Below are 17446 nucleotides of genomic sequence, written 5' to 3'. Positions count from 1 at the left end.
ACAGTTTACAAAATATCAACAAAAAAACTGTGCCATTCTGTTACCTGAAATTAAAGAAATAGCCACATGCTTATGATTCCCAATACCTTTTGAACAAAATCCATCTTCAGACAGCATCACTGCCTAATCCCATGTCACCCATACCCATAATTTAATTTAACACTGGACAGCAGAAGTGCATTTCAACTTCTTTCTTGAAATCGTTAGTTACTTTTTTTAAAAAATACAAGAACAACAACAACGAGCTAAAACACACTTGAAAGGAGTCTCACTTTTCTAGACCAGGTGCAATTTTTAAAACGGATATATTCTTTCTGTCAGTACCATTATCACATACTGTCTTCAATATGATAGCTGTACCTACTGAAAATCTTGATATCTTTTCCCATGCATGCTTTCTGCATTTCAAAATACCTATTCATCCACATCAGGAGTGATCCTTAATTTGGGTCCCTACACAGACAAGGTCAATTTCCCCATACACTTAAGCATACAACATAGATGAAGTTTCTACAGCTTTCTAAATCTCTGCTTATCCGAGCTCCCAAGCTTCACACAGAAAACCAATGCTATAACTACAAAAGAAATGTGTTTTCTAACTTGCCAGCAAATCAGAGACAAACATGGAACAAACAAATTAAAAGTTTATAAACTTACTGTAGGAAAAATGCTTAAATGAAGGTAATGAAGGTATTAGGCCTTAAGGTAGTTTACTTCTAGAATAAGTTCCTTCAGACATCAATAACTGAACTTCGCACTGGTATGTTTTGAGGAGTTCTGCCCAACAGGGAGGGAGGAACAACAGGACATACCCCACAGAAAAGACTTCAGTTTTAAATGAAGATGTGTGATATGCACAGCAGTCTCATTTCAAAGAAATCTTCACTAGCTAAAGTAGAAAGTCAAGGCAAATTAAAACTGGTGATCTACTTTTTCCCTGTGGCTACAAAAGATTCATGGATACTCCTTTTCTTGTTGAACCACAGGTACAGGGTGTTTCTTAAAATCCAAAGTATAACAGGAAATTTACTGGAGCTACCTCATTTATGAAAATATTGACTCACCCTCAACTAAAAAATGTTTCTTAACAATACAAACAAAATACTTGAAAGAGAAAACATTCATTTACATATTACATTATAAGTCAAAGAATTGCAAAACACTGAATATGAAATCAGATTTTTAATGGAGTCAGATCATTTAATGGTATTTGGTTATTTCTGAGAGGAGCAGATCGTGCCGCATTGAAGAAATGGTCTCTCAAAGACAACTACTGAAAAGCCTGTTTGTCAGAAATCCAAAGCAAAATGTAGTTTTTATTCTTCCTTACCTTTTTCCACACACATACCCTGAAAGCTATCAGAAGGTGCTTGCTAGCTTCTGCTAGAAATAAAGATTAACAGTAATCTGGAGAGGAAGTACAGCAGAGATGTTAAGTAGAACGGACAAAGAAAATGGCTACTCTAAAATATCAACTCTAAACTCTGGTTAAACAAAATTAAGCTGCTTTTTGAAAAGCATGAACTTTAGAGATGCATACTATAACAATTAAAGAAACTCCTTTCATCACTGTTTAAAAAGTCTAGCATGCAGTTAAATAATACTACATTTCCAGAGACAACAAAGGCAGGGAAAGGGGGATTAGCCACCTATCTCATCCCCTCTAAATATTGCTGGCTCCAATCTAGCATGCTCACTTCACCAAAAGCAGCCATAGAAGACATTAAGGAAAAGTTAAGGAAAAAAGCAGATGCTAAGAGTTCAGAAAGCTTTGTGAAAACACAGTATCCCAACATTGGTATTCCCGAAATACACAGAACAGCGGGAGTAATATAGGACCATTGAGAAGGCATGCAGGGATGCAATGAGGAAGCTAAGGCCCACTTGGAATTAAATCTGTCATGGGAGATCAAGGACAACAAGAAAGGCCAGCCTGTAATTACAAGTGGGAGCTGACAGCTTCAATACGTCAATAACAAAAGGAAGACTATGGAAAATGTGGGCCTACTGCTTAATGAGGTGAGTGCTCTGGTTATGGAGGACACTAAGAAGGTGGACTTACTGAACGCCTTCTTTGCTTCAGTCTTCACTGCTAAGATGGACCCTCACAAATCCCAGACCCTGAAGAGAGTCTGGAGAAAGGGAGACTTCCCCTTGGTCAAGGAGGATCTAGTCACAGATTGCCTAGGCAAATTTGAGGCACAGAAATCCATAGGCATCCCTGGAATTCACTCATGCATATTGATGGAGCCAGCAGAAGCAATTGCCAAGCTGCTTTGAAAGGTCATGGAGAATGGGAGAGGTGCCTGAGGACTGAAGTAAAGCCCATGTCATTCCAATCTTCAAATACAGCAAGATAGAGGAGCCAGGAAGCTACAGAAGAGTCACCTCACCCACGTCCGTCCATGGCAAGGTGATGGAACAGCTTATTCTGGATGTCATCTCTAAATGAGTGGAAGAAAGTGAATGTCCCAACTCCTACAATTTTGTAATTCACCGGATGACAACTAGTTAAGATGACAACAAGTCCTGTGAACTAAGGAAAACATTCAGTTCAGCCAGCGAAGAAAAACAAGATTCTGCTATGACCTCAGAAAGGTCATAGCCTTTCTAACATGTTTAATCATGTCAAATGTTTTAGTGAACAGTCAAGGAAACAGCAGCCCCAAATCTACTGGTTTACTGAGAACCATAAAATAAAATAGGGAAAAAGAGACACATGGTAGATCCTTTGCAATTCAGTTATCAAAGTCAGCAAGTTGAAATAAGTACGGAACTACGAAAAAAAATAAATTAAAAATACTTAAAGGGAGCAAATAAGCAGGAGGGGAACTGACTTGTTACACGGGTAGATAGTAATAACACAAAAGATAAAAGAAGAAAGGATAAAATATTCTTGCAAAATAAGATCTGAGAAGAACTGGTTAAACAAACTTATCTTGCAGGTATACAGCAGGAGATGCTAGCTTAGCACCTGCATGTAAATCTATTTTGCTGGACAGAACACAGAGTGATAGACTTTACAGCATACAAAGATAGTTCTAGTTGGGCAAAACAACGAGCTCTGAATCCAGATTACAATGTATAAACAAAGGAAATGAAGGAGGGTACCTACTGGGGCTGGGGGGGAATAGGCAAAGAAGAATATGTACCCTGAGTACCTTAGACAATGGGGAAAGGACTTACTAGCATCAGGGTACAGGGATAAAAGAGAGGCTGTGTCCCCTAATACTTTGAGAGATGCCACAGAGGTATGCCCCAGCAGACTTCCCTTTATTCAAATAAAGAAAGTGGAAGACTCTCCTCTGTCTTGTTTTGGGATAAAGATAACTGAGCAAACCTATTGGAGCAAAAATTTTCCCAAAGAGGAATGACTTTAAACTAAAAGAGGAGAAATTTAGGTTACATGTTAGGAAAAAAAATCTTTGCTCAAAGGGTGGTAAGGCATTAGTACATGTTGCCCATAGAAGCCATGAATGCCCCATCAGGCATTCAAGGTCAGGTTCAGTGGGGCCCTGACAAACCTGATCTAATCCCTGATTCAGTGGTTGGCAACCCTGCCCACAGCAGGCAGGTGGGAACTCTATGATCTTTAAGGTCCCTCCCAATCTAGGCCATTCTATGATTCTCTAATAACTGTATTTTGTTAACATTAATAATTTTACTTATTTTTCAACCTCACAGTGGGCTTTCTGTTTCTGTACCATCCTCTAACAAATCAGTCTCAACCTCCTGTAACCAACACACCCTCCTCCTGACAATACAGATAGCATAACCAACCTAAGGCAAATATCTACATTATTTAAGTAGGCTGTTAATGTACACTGCTGCCCACTTCTCCCTCTCTGGCCCCACAGTGTACAGACATCCACTGTGACGGTGATGATAGGTCTAGTGTTACCAAGATCCAAGTGCTGAGTCACCAAGACCACGTGGGCAGCATTTGACTTATAGAGTGGTTAAGCCTATCAGTGTTCTCAATATCCAGCTGCTGGGTTGCCAAGAGATGGTGACACCTATCCTAGAATAGGAAAGTGTAAAGAGAAGCATAACAGCACTGGGAGCACCATTTACAAAATCAAGCAGCTCCAAGTCCTAACTGTGACTGAGGTTGGAACTGCTGCAGGATAGCAAAACCCATGATCCCTCAGTGGTGCAGGACTCTTCCACCATGATCTTCTTCCTCCAAGAATCAAGTGAGTGACTCATGTTCTTTTACTTAAACCTGAGTATAGGTGTCATACAAAATTCCTGAAAATCTTCTATTCAGTTCAAGGAAAAAATACAAAAATACAGCAATCTTTATGAGAGATTTAAAGAGTTTCTATTTTTATATGAATAAATTAGATTCTTAAATGTTATCAAACACTGTAAAGCATCTGAATTTGTATGACTGCATCTGTTTTATTTCAGTATTTGACCTATCTTTCCCATTATTTAAAAATGACTTATAGTTAAAGGGAATTCTCATTTATTTTTTATCTGTAACTATTTATGCCAAATAAAAACAGCAGTGAAAGTACAGCAGATGGAATCTTTTTCCCACATTTTTGCATAAACATTCAAGCTGAAGAAAGAGATAAACACCCAGAGTAATAAAACCACCTACTACTAAGGTGCAATGTTTTACACAATGTTGTTAAGGCTTAAACCTCCTTCACATCTACCAGCAGAAATCAGAGTTCACTCTTCTTCTGAGTCCTGCTCTGGGCATACTTCTCCAGACATGACAACGAACCACCCATTTTCCCTTTCATGTAACACAGACAGAAAACAAGCAGCAAACACTCAAGACCAAGCAAGCTAAAAACTCTATTTTACTTACCTTCACTTACATAAAATTAAATCGTTTTACAGGTTTTATGAGTAACCACATTGCCAAATTGTGAGTTCTCTTTAACACTATATATGTATTTAGTGCTATGGACAAGACTCCCTGTATCATGAAGCTGCCTTAAGACTCTCAGCTGGAAATACACTTTTTTCTTAGTAAAACAATATGTTAGACTATTGTAGATTAACCTAGGCAGCTAAGCATCACCCAGCTGCTTACCCAGTACTCCCCTCTCCACCAAGCGGACAAAAGAAGAGAACTGGAAACAAAACTGAATACCTGGACTGAGACAAAATCTATTTACTAAGACAGAAAAGGGATATACACACACACACACACACACAAGAGGGCTGCTCTAGAAGTTATGTTGAACCGTGGCATCAGAAGTGCATGTTGGTGGTATGGTAGTACAGATCGAACCTCCCAGCCAACATTCAGTTAAACTTTGTTGCTGTGGTACAGATGCTTTATCTACACATAAAAAACAATTCATATCTATTAGCATATTTTTAAATTTTAAAATGAACCTCAAAAGTCATTCTTAATATAAATAACTTCAGCAGTGATATCTGAATGTGTGTAGGTGTTAAAGTACCACTCTTTTCAAATATATGAAGCAGTAAGTACCAGTATTATTCAATGCAAAGGAACAAATTATATTTCCTATGCGTATATATCTGCAACACAATTACTCACTGTCCTTTGACCAACCGTAGCTAACAATACAATTGCCTACCAACCGATGCCCTACTACAAACCCAATGTCACACCACATGCCAAAAAACACCCAGCCAATCCTCAGGCAGTAGTGAGCCTGCAGCCAACTCAGAGAGTGTGAACGGGAGAGAGATTGGTATAGCCAGACTCTGCCATCCCTGCAAGAAAGAAACCAAGGGGACACTCTACCTCACCTTCCCAGGTCCCCTTGCACAATAGGTATGAAGCTCTAGAACATGAAGGACAGGCAAATGAGTATGTTGGTGAAGGTCCATCCATAGGGTAGTCTAGGGCGAGTCAGCCACTCCCACGCCTCAAGACTGCCTCTGCCAAGAACAAAACAAGGGTAACTGTCATTGGCAACTCTCTTCTGAGGGGAACAGAAGGCCGGATATGCTGACCAGACCCTATCCACATGGAAGTCTGCTGCCTCTTTGGGGCCCGGGATATTACCAGGAAGCTCCCTAGTCTGATACAGCCCTCCGATTATTACACACTTCTGGCAGTTCCAGTTGGCAGATATAGTCTCAAGGAGAAGCCCAAGGGCTATCAAGAGGGACCTGAGGGCACTAGGGTGGTTTTCTGAAGGAGCGGGAGCTCAGGTGATCTTTTCTTTGATCCCTTCAGTAGCATGGAAAAATACTAAGAGAAGCAGGAAAACCCACCTGATCAACACATGGCCAAGAAGTTGGTGTCATTGGAGGAATTCTGCTTTTTCGATCATGGGATGGTTTATTTGGAACCAGACTTGCTAGCAACAGCTGGCTCTACCTGTCTCAAAGAGGAAAAAAGGATTCAAGCTCAGGAGTTCGCGAGGCTCGCTGACAGGGCTTTAAAGTAGGTTTGAACAGAGAAGGGGACAAAACCAGGCTCGCTGGAGATGAGCCTAGGGAAAGCATGCCTGGGTTAGGGGTGAGATCAATAGCCAAGCTATAGTGCATCTACACCAATGCACACAGCATGGGCAACAAACAGGAGAATCTAGAAACTATTATGCAGCACGAAAATTCTGACTTAGTTATCATCACTGAAACACGGTGGGATTACCCTCATGACCAGAGTGCTGCAATGGAGAGCTATAAATTCTTTTGGAAGGATGGACAAGGAAGGAGGACAGTAGGATAGCTCTCTATATTAGGGAGTGTTTTGATATGGTAGCAGAGCTCAGTGCAGGAAATGATAATGTTGAGTCCTCGTGGATAAGGATTGAGGGGGAAGGCCAACAAGGCTGACATCCTTGTGAGAGTCTGCTGCAGACCACCCAAACATGATGAAGAAGCAGATGAAGCATTCTACAAGCAGCTGCCAGAAGCTACGCCATTGCCAGCTCTTGTTCTCATGGGGGACTTCAACTTAACAGATACTTGCTGGAAACACAATACAGCAGAGAGAAAGCAGTCTAGGAGGTCCCTGCAGACTGTGGACGATAACTTTCTGAAACAGCTGGTAAGTGAGCCTAACAGGGGAAGTATCCTGTTAGACCTGCCGTTTACAAAAAGACTGGTGGGAGACATGGTGGCTGGAAGGTGTCTTGGGCACAGCAACTAAAAAATGATAAGAGTTCTCAAATCCTGATGAAGTCAGAAGAGGGGTCAGCAAAACTGCTACCATGGACTTCTGGAGGGCAGACTTTGAACTGTTTGGGACATTAGCTCAGAATTCCTTGAGAGTCAGTCTTGAAGGGAAAAGGAGCACAGAAATGCAGGATATTGCTCAAGAAGGAAGTCTTAAAGGCACAGGAACAGGCTGGCCCTGTGTGCCATAAGATGTGCTGGCAGAGAAAACAACCAGCCTGGCTGAACAGGGAGCTTTTGCTCAGACTCTGGGGAAAAAAACAGGCAGTTTACCATCTTTGGGAGAAGGGTCAGGCAACTCCAGAAGAAGAGAATAATGTTGCTTGCATACACGGAGAGAAAATTATAAAGGAGAATGCTCAGCAAGAACTTAATCTGGCCACCATTGTTAAAGGTAATAAAAAAATGTTTTCATAAATACATTAACAGCATGAGGAGGGCCAAGGAGAATTTCCTGCCTTTACTGGACACAGAGGGTAACATTACCACCAGGGATAAGACTGAGGTTCTCAATGCCTTCTTTGCTGCTGTGTGAAATAGTCACATCAGTTATCCTCAGGGTATTCAGCTCTCTGAGCTAGAAGACATAGATGGAGAGCAAAATAAACCCTCCCATAATTCAGGAGGAAACAGTTAGCAAGCTGCTACTCCGTCCAGACTGCCACAAGTCCATGGGGCCAGACAGGATCCACTTGAGAGTACTGAGAAAGCTGCCAGAAGTGATTGCAAAATCTCTTTCCATCTTTTATCATCAATTCTCGTCAAATGGGGAGGTGCCAGATGACTGGAGACTTGCCAATCTGATAATGATCTACAAAAAGGGTTGAAGGAGTACCTGAGGAACTGCCATCAGCCTGACCTTGGGATCCAGGAAGGTCATGGAACAGATCATTTTCAGTGTAATCACACAGCCTGTGCAGGACAACCATGGGATTATGCTTCACCAGCATGGGTTCATGAAAGGTAGATCCTGCTTGACCAACATGATCTCCTTCTGCGACCAGGAGACCTGCCTGGTGGATGAGGGAAAGGCTATGGATTTAGTCTAGCTAGACTTTAGTAAAGCCTTTGTCTCTGTTTCCCACAGTATTATCCTGGAGAAGCTAGCAGCCCGTGGCTTTGACAGGTGTACTCTTCACTGGCTAAAAAACTGGCTGGATGGCTGAGCCCAGAGACTGGTGGTGAACAGAATGAAATCCAGCCAGCAACTGGGCACTAGTAGTGTTCCCCAAGGGTCAGAATTGGGACCGGCTCTGTTGATCGTCTTTATTGATGATCTGGATGAATGCACTCTGAGCAGGCTTTTGCAGATGACACCAGGTTGGGAGGAGGCAATCAGCCTGAGGGTAGGAAGGCCCCACAGAGTGATCTGGATAGGCCGGATCAAAGTGGCTGAGGCCAACTGCATGAGCTTTAACAAGACCAAGTGCTGAGTCCTGCTCATTAGTCACAACTTCATGCATCCATGCATCACTACGAGCTTGGAGCAGAGTGGCTGGAAAGCTGCGCAAAGGATCTGGGGGTGTTAGGTGACAGCTGGATGAACACTAGCCAGCAGTGTGCCCAGGTGGACAGGAAGGGCAATGGCATCCATCAGAAACAGCGTAGTCAGCAGGACCAGGGAGGTGATCATCTCTGTGTACTCGGCACTGGTGAGTCCACACCTCAAGTACTGTGTTCAGTTTTGGGCCCCTCACTACAAGAAGGACATTGAGGCCCTGGAGTGTATGCAAAGAAAGATAATGAAGATGGTGAAGGTTCTGGGACACAAGTCTTACAAGGCACAGCTAAGGGAACAGTTTAGTCTGGAGAAAAGGATACTCGGGGAATAACTTACTGCTCTCTACAACTTGAAAGGAAGCTGTAGGGAGGTGGGGGTCAGCCTCTTTTTCCAGTTAACTAGTAATAATGCCAGGGGAGGCTCAGGTTGGATACTAGGAAAAATTTCTTCTCAGAAAGATAGGTGAGGTTTTGGAACAGGCTGCCCAGGGAAGTGGTAGTCACTGTCCCTGGAGGTTTTCAAGAAAAGGGTATACGTGGGGCTTATGAACATAGTTTAGTGGGCATGGTGGTTCTCGCTTGGTGGTTCTACAAGATGATATTTGAGGATTTTTTTTACAACCTTAATTCTTCTACGATTCTGTGAATTCCCTACAGCCATATAGCCTTCCACATGATGTCATGTAGTATGGAAGAACTTCGTGCCTTATTCAGGTCAGCTGTTCTGGTTCTTCTCTGCCTCAAGCTCATCACCACACCATAAAGGCAGTGGCTCTTCTCCACCAAGTGGCCTGGCCTGACCTGGCCCCGGGCAGGCACCCATCAATCCCCAACAAACAATGTACTATTAATACAGTCTCTCAGCTGAAACCAGGATAAAGATTCTGAAGTTAAATGCTCCGTTAAGAAAAACCTTAGAAAACACACTGTCAAGCACAAAAATTATTTTGTCTACTGGCAAGTGGCTGTTACTATTCCTTTTCTAAAGCCATCACTATCCGCTTACATAATTACTGCTACAATATCATCACATACTCACGAAATTAAGTTTAGGTTCTTAGTATATTAGATTCCTCCATTCCAAAGAATGGCTTCATAAAATACCACTTTACATACACATAAATAAAGCATCTATATGCATATACACAAATCATTTTATCAGCAATAGTTCTATTAGAACTTTTTTTAGAAGCATGTTTCACTTGACAACACTTCTACACAAATTTTTGGTCTACTTAAGTAACTCGTAAGTAGCTCAACAAAATATTACAGCACCACCACATCCTTTACATAAGGTTTCAACTATGAAGGAAGCAGCATCAGTACAGGCATCCTTCAGATATTTATGCACTGGGAAACTACCACATTTCCCAATTTCCCTCCTCCCCACCCCCCCCTCCATACCCAATTGTATTCCATATGAAGATCCCACTCAAGTATTAATCCTTAGTTCTGCTGAGCTGCCACTGGTTATCAAATGAAGAAATAATTAGGATACAAATACTCATCCATTCCACACACATGCAAGGGTACAAGATAGTATCTAGAAAGATTTTCACAGAATAAAGTAAATGAGACACTTTTCAAAAGGGAGAAAAAGATCATCACATTGTTAGACAAGATAATTTCTTACAGCATATCAAGAAAATACTTGGGAATCACAGATCCAGAAAGACTAGAAGACCATAGCTACTTCTGCACTAGTTGCATAACTTATATCACGAAATAACATGTTGAACCTATTATCACTGTAAGACTAGTTGAGCACAAGTTCTTTGATTTGCAATTTTACAACTACAAGATAGCTTATACACTATATACTTAGTTCTTTATACACTATCCATCATCTCTTCCCACCACTACCATCCAAACAAGAATACTAATTTGAACTTCAGCAGAACCTTTTCAAAGTATTTATGCAAAAACCCCAAGTCATAAAGATCTGCTCCATGAAGGAGACCAGATAGGTACAGCTGGGAGATCACTTCAAACAATAGTAAGACAAGGAGCTTCGTATAAATAAAGAGGTTAAAAATATCAAGAAAGCCAAGTTGATGGTATTGACAAGGATAAAATTTTATCAGAAAAAAAAATAGAACAGAGACTTATAGGGCTTGAAAGCACTTTGAGACTTAAAAGTCACAAAGCATCACCTATGATCAGGGAATGGGAGATGGTGCAAGAACTACAAAATAACAGAACAAGACATTGTGCAATGAGATATTTAATGAATTCCGCAAGTGTAATTTGTCAAGTGAATGAAATCACTTGAGTGTGGTGTCCAACTAGTTTTGTAGAGAAACTACATTATAAACAAAATGGCTCTTCATTGTTAAAGGTACAAAAAAAAAAAATCTCAAGAGCCAAAGATTCAGGTTATGCTAATTTAAACTAGAAAGAAAATTTTGTTTGGCAGAAACAATCAACCAGTGGAAATACTAAAGGTAACTTTCAAAAATAGCTGCAAATACTCTATATCCTGATGCCTGCACATTAGACTTCATTTAATACAGAAGATGTACTTAACGGAGTACCTCTTCAGTTAGTCTTTTTTTCAAATCTAAGTAATTGGTCTCAAGTAGCTAACTGAAAGTAACCAGCATGGGACTCAGATTAGGTTGAGAACACAAGAGAATCTTTAGACAAAGTCTGCTTCTCCAGTATTATACAAATCTAAAGAAATAAACTATCCTTTAAGTATTTTTTTTTTCATATATCCACAGCTCAGAACAGGTGAACGCTTCTCTTGTTAAATCATCAGTAAGTTCTCTCACATCTCTAAGTTCCTATGAGTTGTTCCAAGTACTGTTTTGCTGTCAGAAGAAACTGGATGAGACAGAGTCTGATTTGGTTTTAATTTAAAAATGAGCACTCATCAAGAAGAAAAGTATGCCTTCGTGAACATGATTTCTTCGCTTCTGAATTTCCACTGCACTGGAGCAATGGAAGCTATGATAATGCCTTCTATTAGGATAGGATCCCACTTAAAAAGGTATTTGTTAAGATTTAGTTTAGAAAGCAATATAGAAGGTGGCTCATCCTTTCCAAAGACTAGTGACTTCTTGAGAAGAATGTCATCTCTGAAGAGAGATGCTGCTCACCCCTCCATGAGGTTAAGAGTCCACCCTTCTAGTCACTCAGGTGCATTAATTGCACCTCAGCTCCCTGGGTTAGCCACACCTTCTCACCTGGTGCTCAATCATTGGTTCAGGCCATGACCTGGCAACTCCCATACAAACACCACTCTTCAACTGCGCGTTTAAGAAAATGTTTAAGTTAGGACTATTCATTCCTCAGAGATTAAAGCAAATAATTCTAGGTCTTTTAATAATATTTAAGTTTTTTTGTACTCATTTTGTTAATGTTCTGATATTTGTACACTAAAAAGTACATACTTTAGAGCCCTGACACAGGTAAGATAAACTCCTAGCAGGAACAAACTAAATTGCTTACCAACTACGAATAAATAACAATAGAGAAAGATTTCACATCTGTTTTGATGAACTCATTACTGCAACCCAAGAAATAAGACCAGCCCACAAATCAGATTGCGCTGCTCAATCCAGCACTTTAGCTAAACACACAGACAGAAAAACTATCCTGAAACCTGACCGGCCTACATATTACTAGCCTGTACTACATTGTACAAGCCTTGTGTACTCAAAGGCCATATTTACATTCCAGGTATTTTATCAATAATATCCTCTCAATGTACATTCACTTTCACTACTATTTCAAAGTACTCCAGGATCCAAACTACACAGCCATGGAAAATTAATGCACTATTTCTGCGTATGGACAAGTCCTTTATGTTGAGGGTACATTTGATACTCTACAGTTTTTGTGGATTTGAGGGAATTGAGAGGAAGAAACAGCAAGAACAACTTACAGAAAATATTTGGAAAAAGGCAGCATAATTTTACGTGCATAACGCTTTAAAACTGAATTTTTATTTCAGTGTCAAAAGAATTGGAAAGAGAAACTCCTGACCTTAAATTTAAGGAAAGGTAAAAATTAAGTTGCCTGAAGAGTAAATGTTTCAACTTGGGTCAGTGTAGGTTTTTCTTGTTTTAACTTTTTAGCACTTTGGCAAGTTAAATATATTAAAAAATCCCCTCAAAACCAAACCATTAGTCATACATCTCCAAGAGTCCCCAGTGATACCAGAACATCTCTCAGACAACTCAGACAACTGTGTGAACCCTACATTAAGTTCTACCATTTCCCTTGCTCTAAAATGTGAGATAAAATGCATAGCCAAATACATAGATAAAATACATAAACCCATGCATCCTAACAGCCGCTTTTTTTTTTTTTTTTTAACTACTTACAGTGTTTTGTTCCACCTTTTGGATCATCATATTTTGGAGGCTAGACCCAAGTTCTTGTTCCATAGTTTTATTACAGCACAGCAGTTGATGTCCCTGATTACAGCTCCCAGACACAATGGCAGTAAAAAATGATAAGCAAAAATCTCCTTTCAACTACCTGGCAGAGACATCTAAAAGCATTTATAGCCAGGTACAGTACATAACTTATCCTCCTAACAGTGCAAACTTTTCCTTAAGTCCACAGAGAACTTCACCTGCTGAGAAGCAGGGAAGCGTAAGAATTTAAGAGTTCTAGACGCTTAGAACACGTATATAACAGAACTGATCTTAGTTACTTTTTAAAGCTTCTAACATACATTTATGTCAGTATGGCAAAGAAAGACTAGGGGTAAAAATTATACACTTGCATTTATTTTTAGTTATGCAAAACACAGAAGTTCTTTTCAGAGAGAAAAAAAACACCCCGCTTGTCATCTGCTAAACAGAGTTCATTTAATTTATGCAATGGCATAAATATACAAGCAGAAACAACAATATACTTCAAAGTAACTATACACAACAAGAAAGACCATTCTTGCAACAAGTTTTTCCTCTATCGAGTGATACAGGCTTCTGAGTACAATCACATTCTCACACTAAAAACTTACATAATCAAAATACACAATGCATGAAAAATACCTTATGACATTTTAATTTGTATCTTAGCTTAACTTCAAGAGAAAGTTATCAAATTTAAACATTATATGGCTTATTCTCTGAAGCACTCCTAGTTGCAATAAGTACAACTCATCATCTCTACATATACTAAGAATACATTTATTTTAACATCAATCAACAGTGCTGCCTGCCTTCCTCTTTCCTTCTTAAGAGAGACATTTTTTTTTCAGTTAATCTCAAGGTATAGGAAGTAAAAAAACAACCTCTAATATACAGCTGCTGACAGAAACTAAGTGGAATGAATACACCTGTGATTAAAATAAGATTTTAAAAAAAACACAGCCAACACACAGCTTTAATTGGGCAACTACTTACTGGATGTGTATCTCCATTTATTTACAAGGGAAAAATGTACACACAGCAGGAGATTCTCACATGAACTTTATCTGAGATTTGATCCTTGCATGGCATGTTGCCTAAGCATTGCACTGTACTATGATTTAATAATAGGCATATGCTTCAACAGTTATGAATAATGGACTGCTTGCAGGTATATGACTGTAACCCGAAGAGGTACAAAAGCATTCAATATAGCATTTTATTTTGGTTTTGGGAAGAAGGAGGTTGTGAAAGGGAAGGATCTGTAAATAACAATTGACAAAGGAAGCAGCTTGTCAATAAAGGATCAAAAAAATAAAAGGCCGTTACTATCTTAAGACTATATACATGGTATACATCTGATAAACAGTCATGTTAATTTCAGCCTGAGACTATGAAAGCGTATCTTTCCATTTTTCCTCCATGTTTTCACAGCTTTAGTTGAAAAAAACAAAAATAAAAAGGAGAAAACAAGTCACCAAACCTCTATGCTCTGTTATCATGCTAGCACTTGTCAGCCTTCTAAGCACTCTAAAAGCACACTATTTAAGAAAATATTGTGAAGGCTCAATAAAGGTCAGTGAAAATAAACCCATTTACTGCTCTGGACAATTCAAACATGTCTGTATTTTATTTCGGGCCAAGGGTTGATTCTAACCTTTTCTTTTAAAATAAATATAAGCAGTTATGCAAGCCTCTGTCAGTAAGAATTTCACCACTACACACACCTGCCTATGTTAATAGGTAAATTGCTTGTCAGCATCTACTGCAAGATTCAAAGCTGCCAGCCTTTAAGACACACACTTTTCATGTAACTATTCAGCATCTTCCAGCAGATATCCAACTTATCTGATGACGAATTCAACCATGAGACTAACCAGGTTTGAAGATACACTTGCAAACACTGATTTGCTGTTTTTATCTATTCTTTATTTTTCATTTGGTTTTATCTATTTTTTTATTATTATTATTTATTGACCTCCACTGCGGTCAAAGAGAACTCATTAATTCACATTATTTTGTTGCATCCAGTTTTTTATCCTGGAATACTACACTCAGCTTTATACCCGCAGGTTGTTAAACTGCAGTCTATAAGCAGTCTCCAAGACCAGATACTATTCTTCATGGAGGACACCACATAAGGTAGTTCTCAGCAAAGCCCCTTGGGCATTTTGGAAAGGAAAAAAAAAAAAAAAAAACACTTTCTTTACCAATCTCCACAAAAGAGGTGGATCACTTGCTCTGCATGAGAATGTAGAAAGGGTAACTGCAGGGGATGAGGTTTTACTGTTTGTCTTCTGTAGAATATCGGCTCCAAAGCACAGATGAACAGCAATTTACTTGGTCTGCTCTCTCCTGGTGCCTTCTAAAGATAGATGTCTGCACCCAGACCTGAGCTAACCAGCTACCCACAGTAAGCCGACAGCACTGTCCTTCCACCGAGCTGTTAACGCAGCGTCCTCGGGAACCGGAGGGCAATCTCCTCCCTCGGACGGGCTGCTGCTGCGCTTTTCCACTCCCGTGCGGCAACAGGAGCCCCCTGAAGAAGATGTGGCTGCTTGGAGGCCCCATCCTAACCGGCGGGCAAGGGGAATGAACGCAGCTTTGCGCAGAGCCCCTCTTCTTGCCCCTCCACTGCGTGGCGCAGGGGGCCGAGGGGAAAAGAGGACACAGAAGAGGGGGGAGAGGAGGGAACGATGGTAATGCGCTACTCCTGCAAAAAGAAGCAGCCACGGTCTTGTCACAGCCCCCCGAGACCGTTACATAACGGTAGCAAGGAGGACAGCGCTGCGCAACCCTCCTCAGTGGGGAGAGAACTCCAGTCCCACCGAGGCACCGCAGCTGAAACAACGACGCCAACGCGCCCACTCCCTCCCCGAAGGTCTACATTAACCGAATGCAAATTAATTAGCCAGCGCGCCGATAAGGGGGCAGAGGACAAGAAACACCAGTGAAGCATGACGGTTCAAAAAAAGAAAAAGAAAATAAAAGAGGGACTTAGGAAGTTGACCCTGCCTCAGTCGCTCCGCAAGAAGCGCCCACTTACCACCGGCTCACCGAGGGAGCGACAGCTCCTGCCAGCTCAACCTGCCTCTCGCCTAGACTCTGACGCTATCAACAGCCAACCGCAAGCTGGCGCGGCGGCTCAGCTAGGCTCCTGCCCTCGCGGCTGCGGCATTGGCGAGCGCCCGGCACCGCCTACTTGCCCTCCTCTGCCGCTCGTCCCCATAGGCCAGACGGGCTGTCCAGCTGGCGACCGCTCCCGCCTCCCACGGAGCGTGAGGTAATGAATTAACGCAGGGGCATCTGCTGCCTTAAATGGATGGTTATACGCTGCTGTCTCTTGTGCCTGGCCGTTACCCGGTGCTCAGCAGTAGGTGGGAAGGGAGAGGTGGAGATGAGGCCGCGCGGCCGGGAGGAGATGGCTTCCTTACCGTTCCTCTTGTTAAGAGCAGGGAGAGATACGGAATAGTTGGGTGGGTATACGCACGCACAAATCTGCATCGGGAGGCCTGGGAATTGAGGCCGACTTCAGCACTTTCTGCCGTTTCTCCCATCCCTAGGAAAATGCAGAGACCAAGGGGCGGTGCCAATCTAGAAACCAAGAGTCTTGCAGGCTTTGTCACGTTCAAGTTTTGATGGGTGATGCATTGTACCTTAAACTGTGCTTGTTAACAAGTAATAAACAACTAAAAATAAGTAACTAAAAAAAAAAAAAACTGAGCTGGGCTGTGTGATGTGGTAGGTGTTCCACAAAACCTTGTGAGGACACTGGAAGCCTGCTCTTTATGAAACTTGAGCTGCCCCACGAAAAGTCCCTCCCTGCAACTGAGAAACAGATCAAGAACTGTACAGTTCTCAGTTAGAGACTAGTTTCAAAGGCAAAATGATTGCAGTTTGGATTAACACAAAACAAGGTACAATAAGTAGCCCAGAGAAGAGCACTCACCTACTGTTTAACGTACGGCTGATACTATGTCATTTTCAATTTCCCCCAACCCATACAGTTTAGAATATACTATGGTTTCTTTAATAGAATTTTTCATCACAACCCATGCCAAGAACACTGTTCTCTTTTAGTAGCATCACTCTTAAAAAAGCACACAGAATCAGAATTACCCAGATCTGATTGTGATAGAATTCTGACAAATCACGCTAATTTATTTGTGTTTCACCATCAGTAATCAACATCGATTCACCAAGGGGACAGTCACGCTTGAACAATCTGGCAGCCTTCTATGATGTCATGACCAGCTGGGTAGATGAGGAGAGAGTAGCAGTGTTACCTGCTTTGACTTCAGCAAGGCTATTCACACTGTCTCCCATAGCATCTTCATAGGTAACCTCAGGAAGTGTGGGATAGATGAGTGGAGAGTGAGTGGATTGGGAACTGGCAGAACTTGAAGGGTTGTGATCAGTGGTGCAGAGTCTAGTTGGAGGCCTGTAGCAGCGTT

The 17446-nt window shown here is 41.1% G+C and overlaps 1 protein-coding gene across 3 annotated transcripts in view; it reads right to left on the bottom strand.

Annotated features, from left to right (window-relative positions):
- Positions 1-16251, bottom strand: part of TPPP (tubulin polymerization promoting protein) — a 67681-nt gene extending 51430 nt beyond the window's left edge. The window contains exons 1-2 of one of the 3 annotated variants that reach the window (XM_021385381.1): positions 6217-6299; positions 5746-5877 (exon numbers count right to left, since the gene is read on the bottom strand). The gene's annotated coding sequence lies outside the window, so the exon portion shown is untranslated. Of the gene's footprint in view, positions 1-5745; positions 5878-6216; positions 6300-16038 lie in introns of those variants that run through there. The other 2 variants (XM_021385378.1, XM_021385380.1) reach the window with 2 other exon arrangements.

Source organism: Numida meleagris, chromosome 2 (assembly GCF_002078875.1).
Source record: "Numida meleagris isolate 19003 breed g44 Domestic line chromosome 2, NumMel1.0, whole genome shotgun sequence".
In the NCBI taxonomy this organism is placed as follows: Eukaryota; Metazoa; Chordata; class Aves; order Galliformes; family Numididae; genus Numida; species Numida meleagris.
The sequence above is the reverse complement of the archived record's forward strand: the minus strand, read 5'-3'. Positions and strand labels throughout refer to the sequence as shown.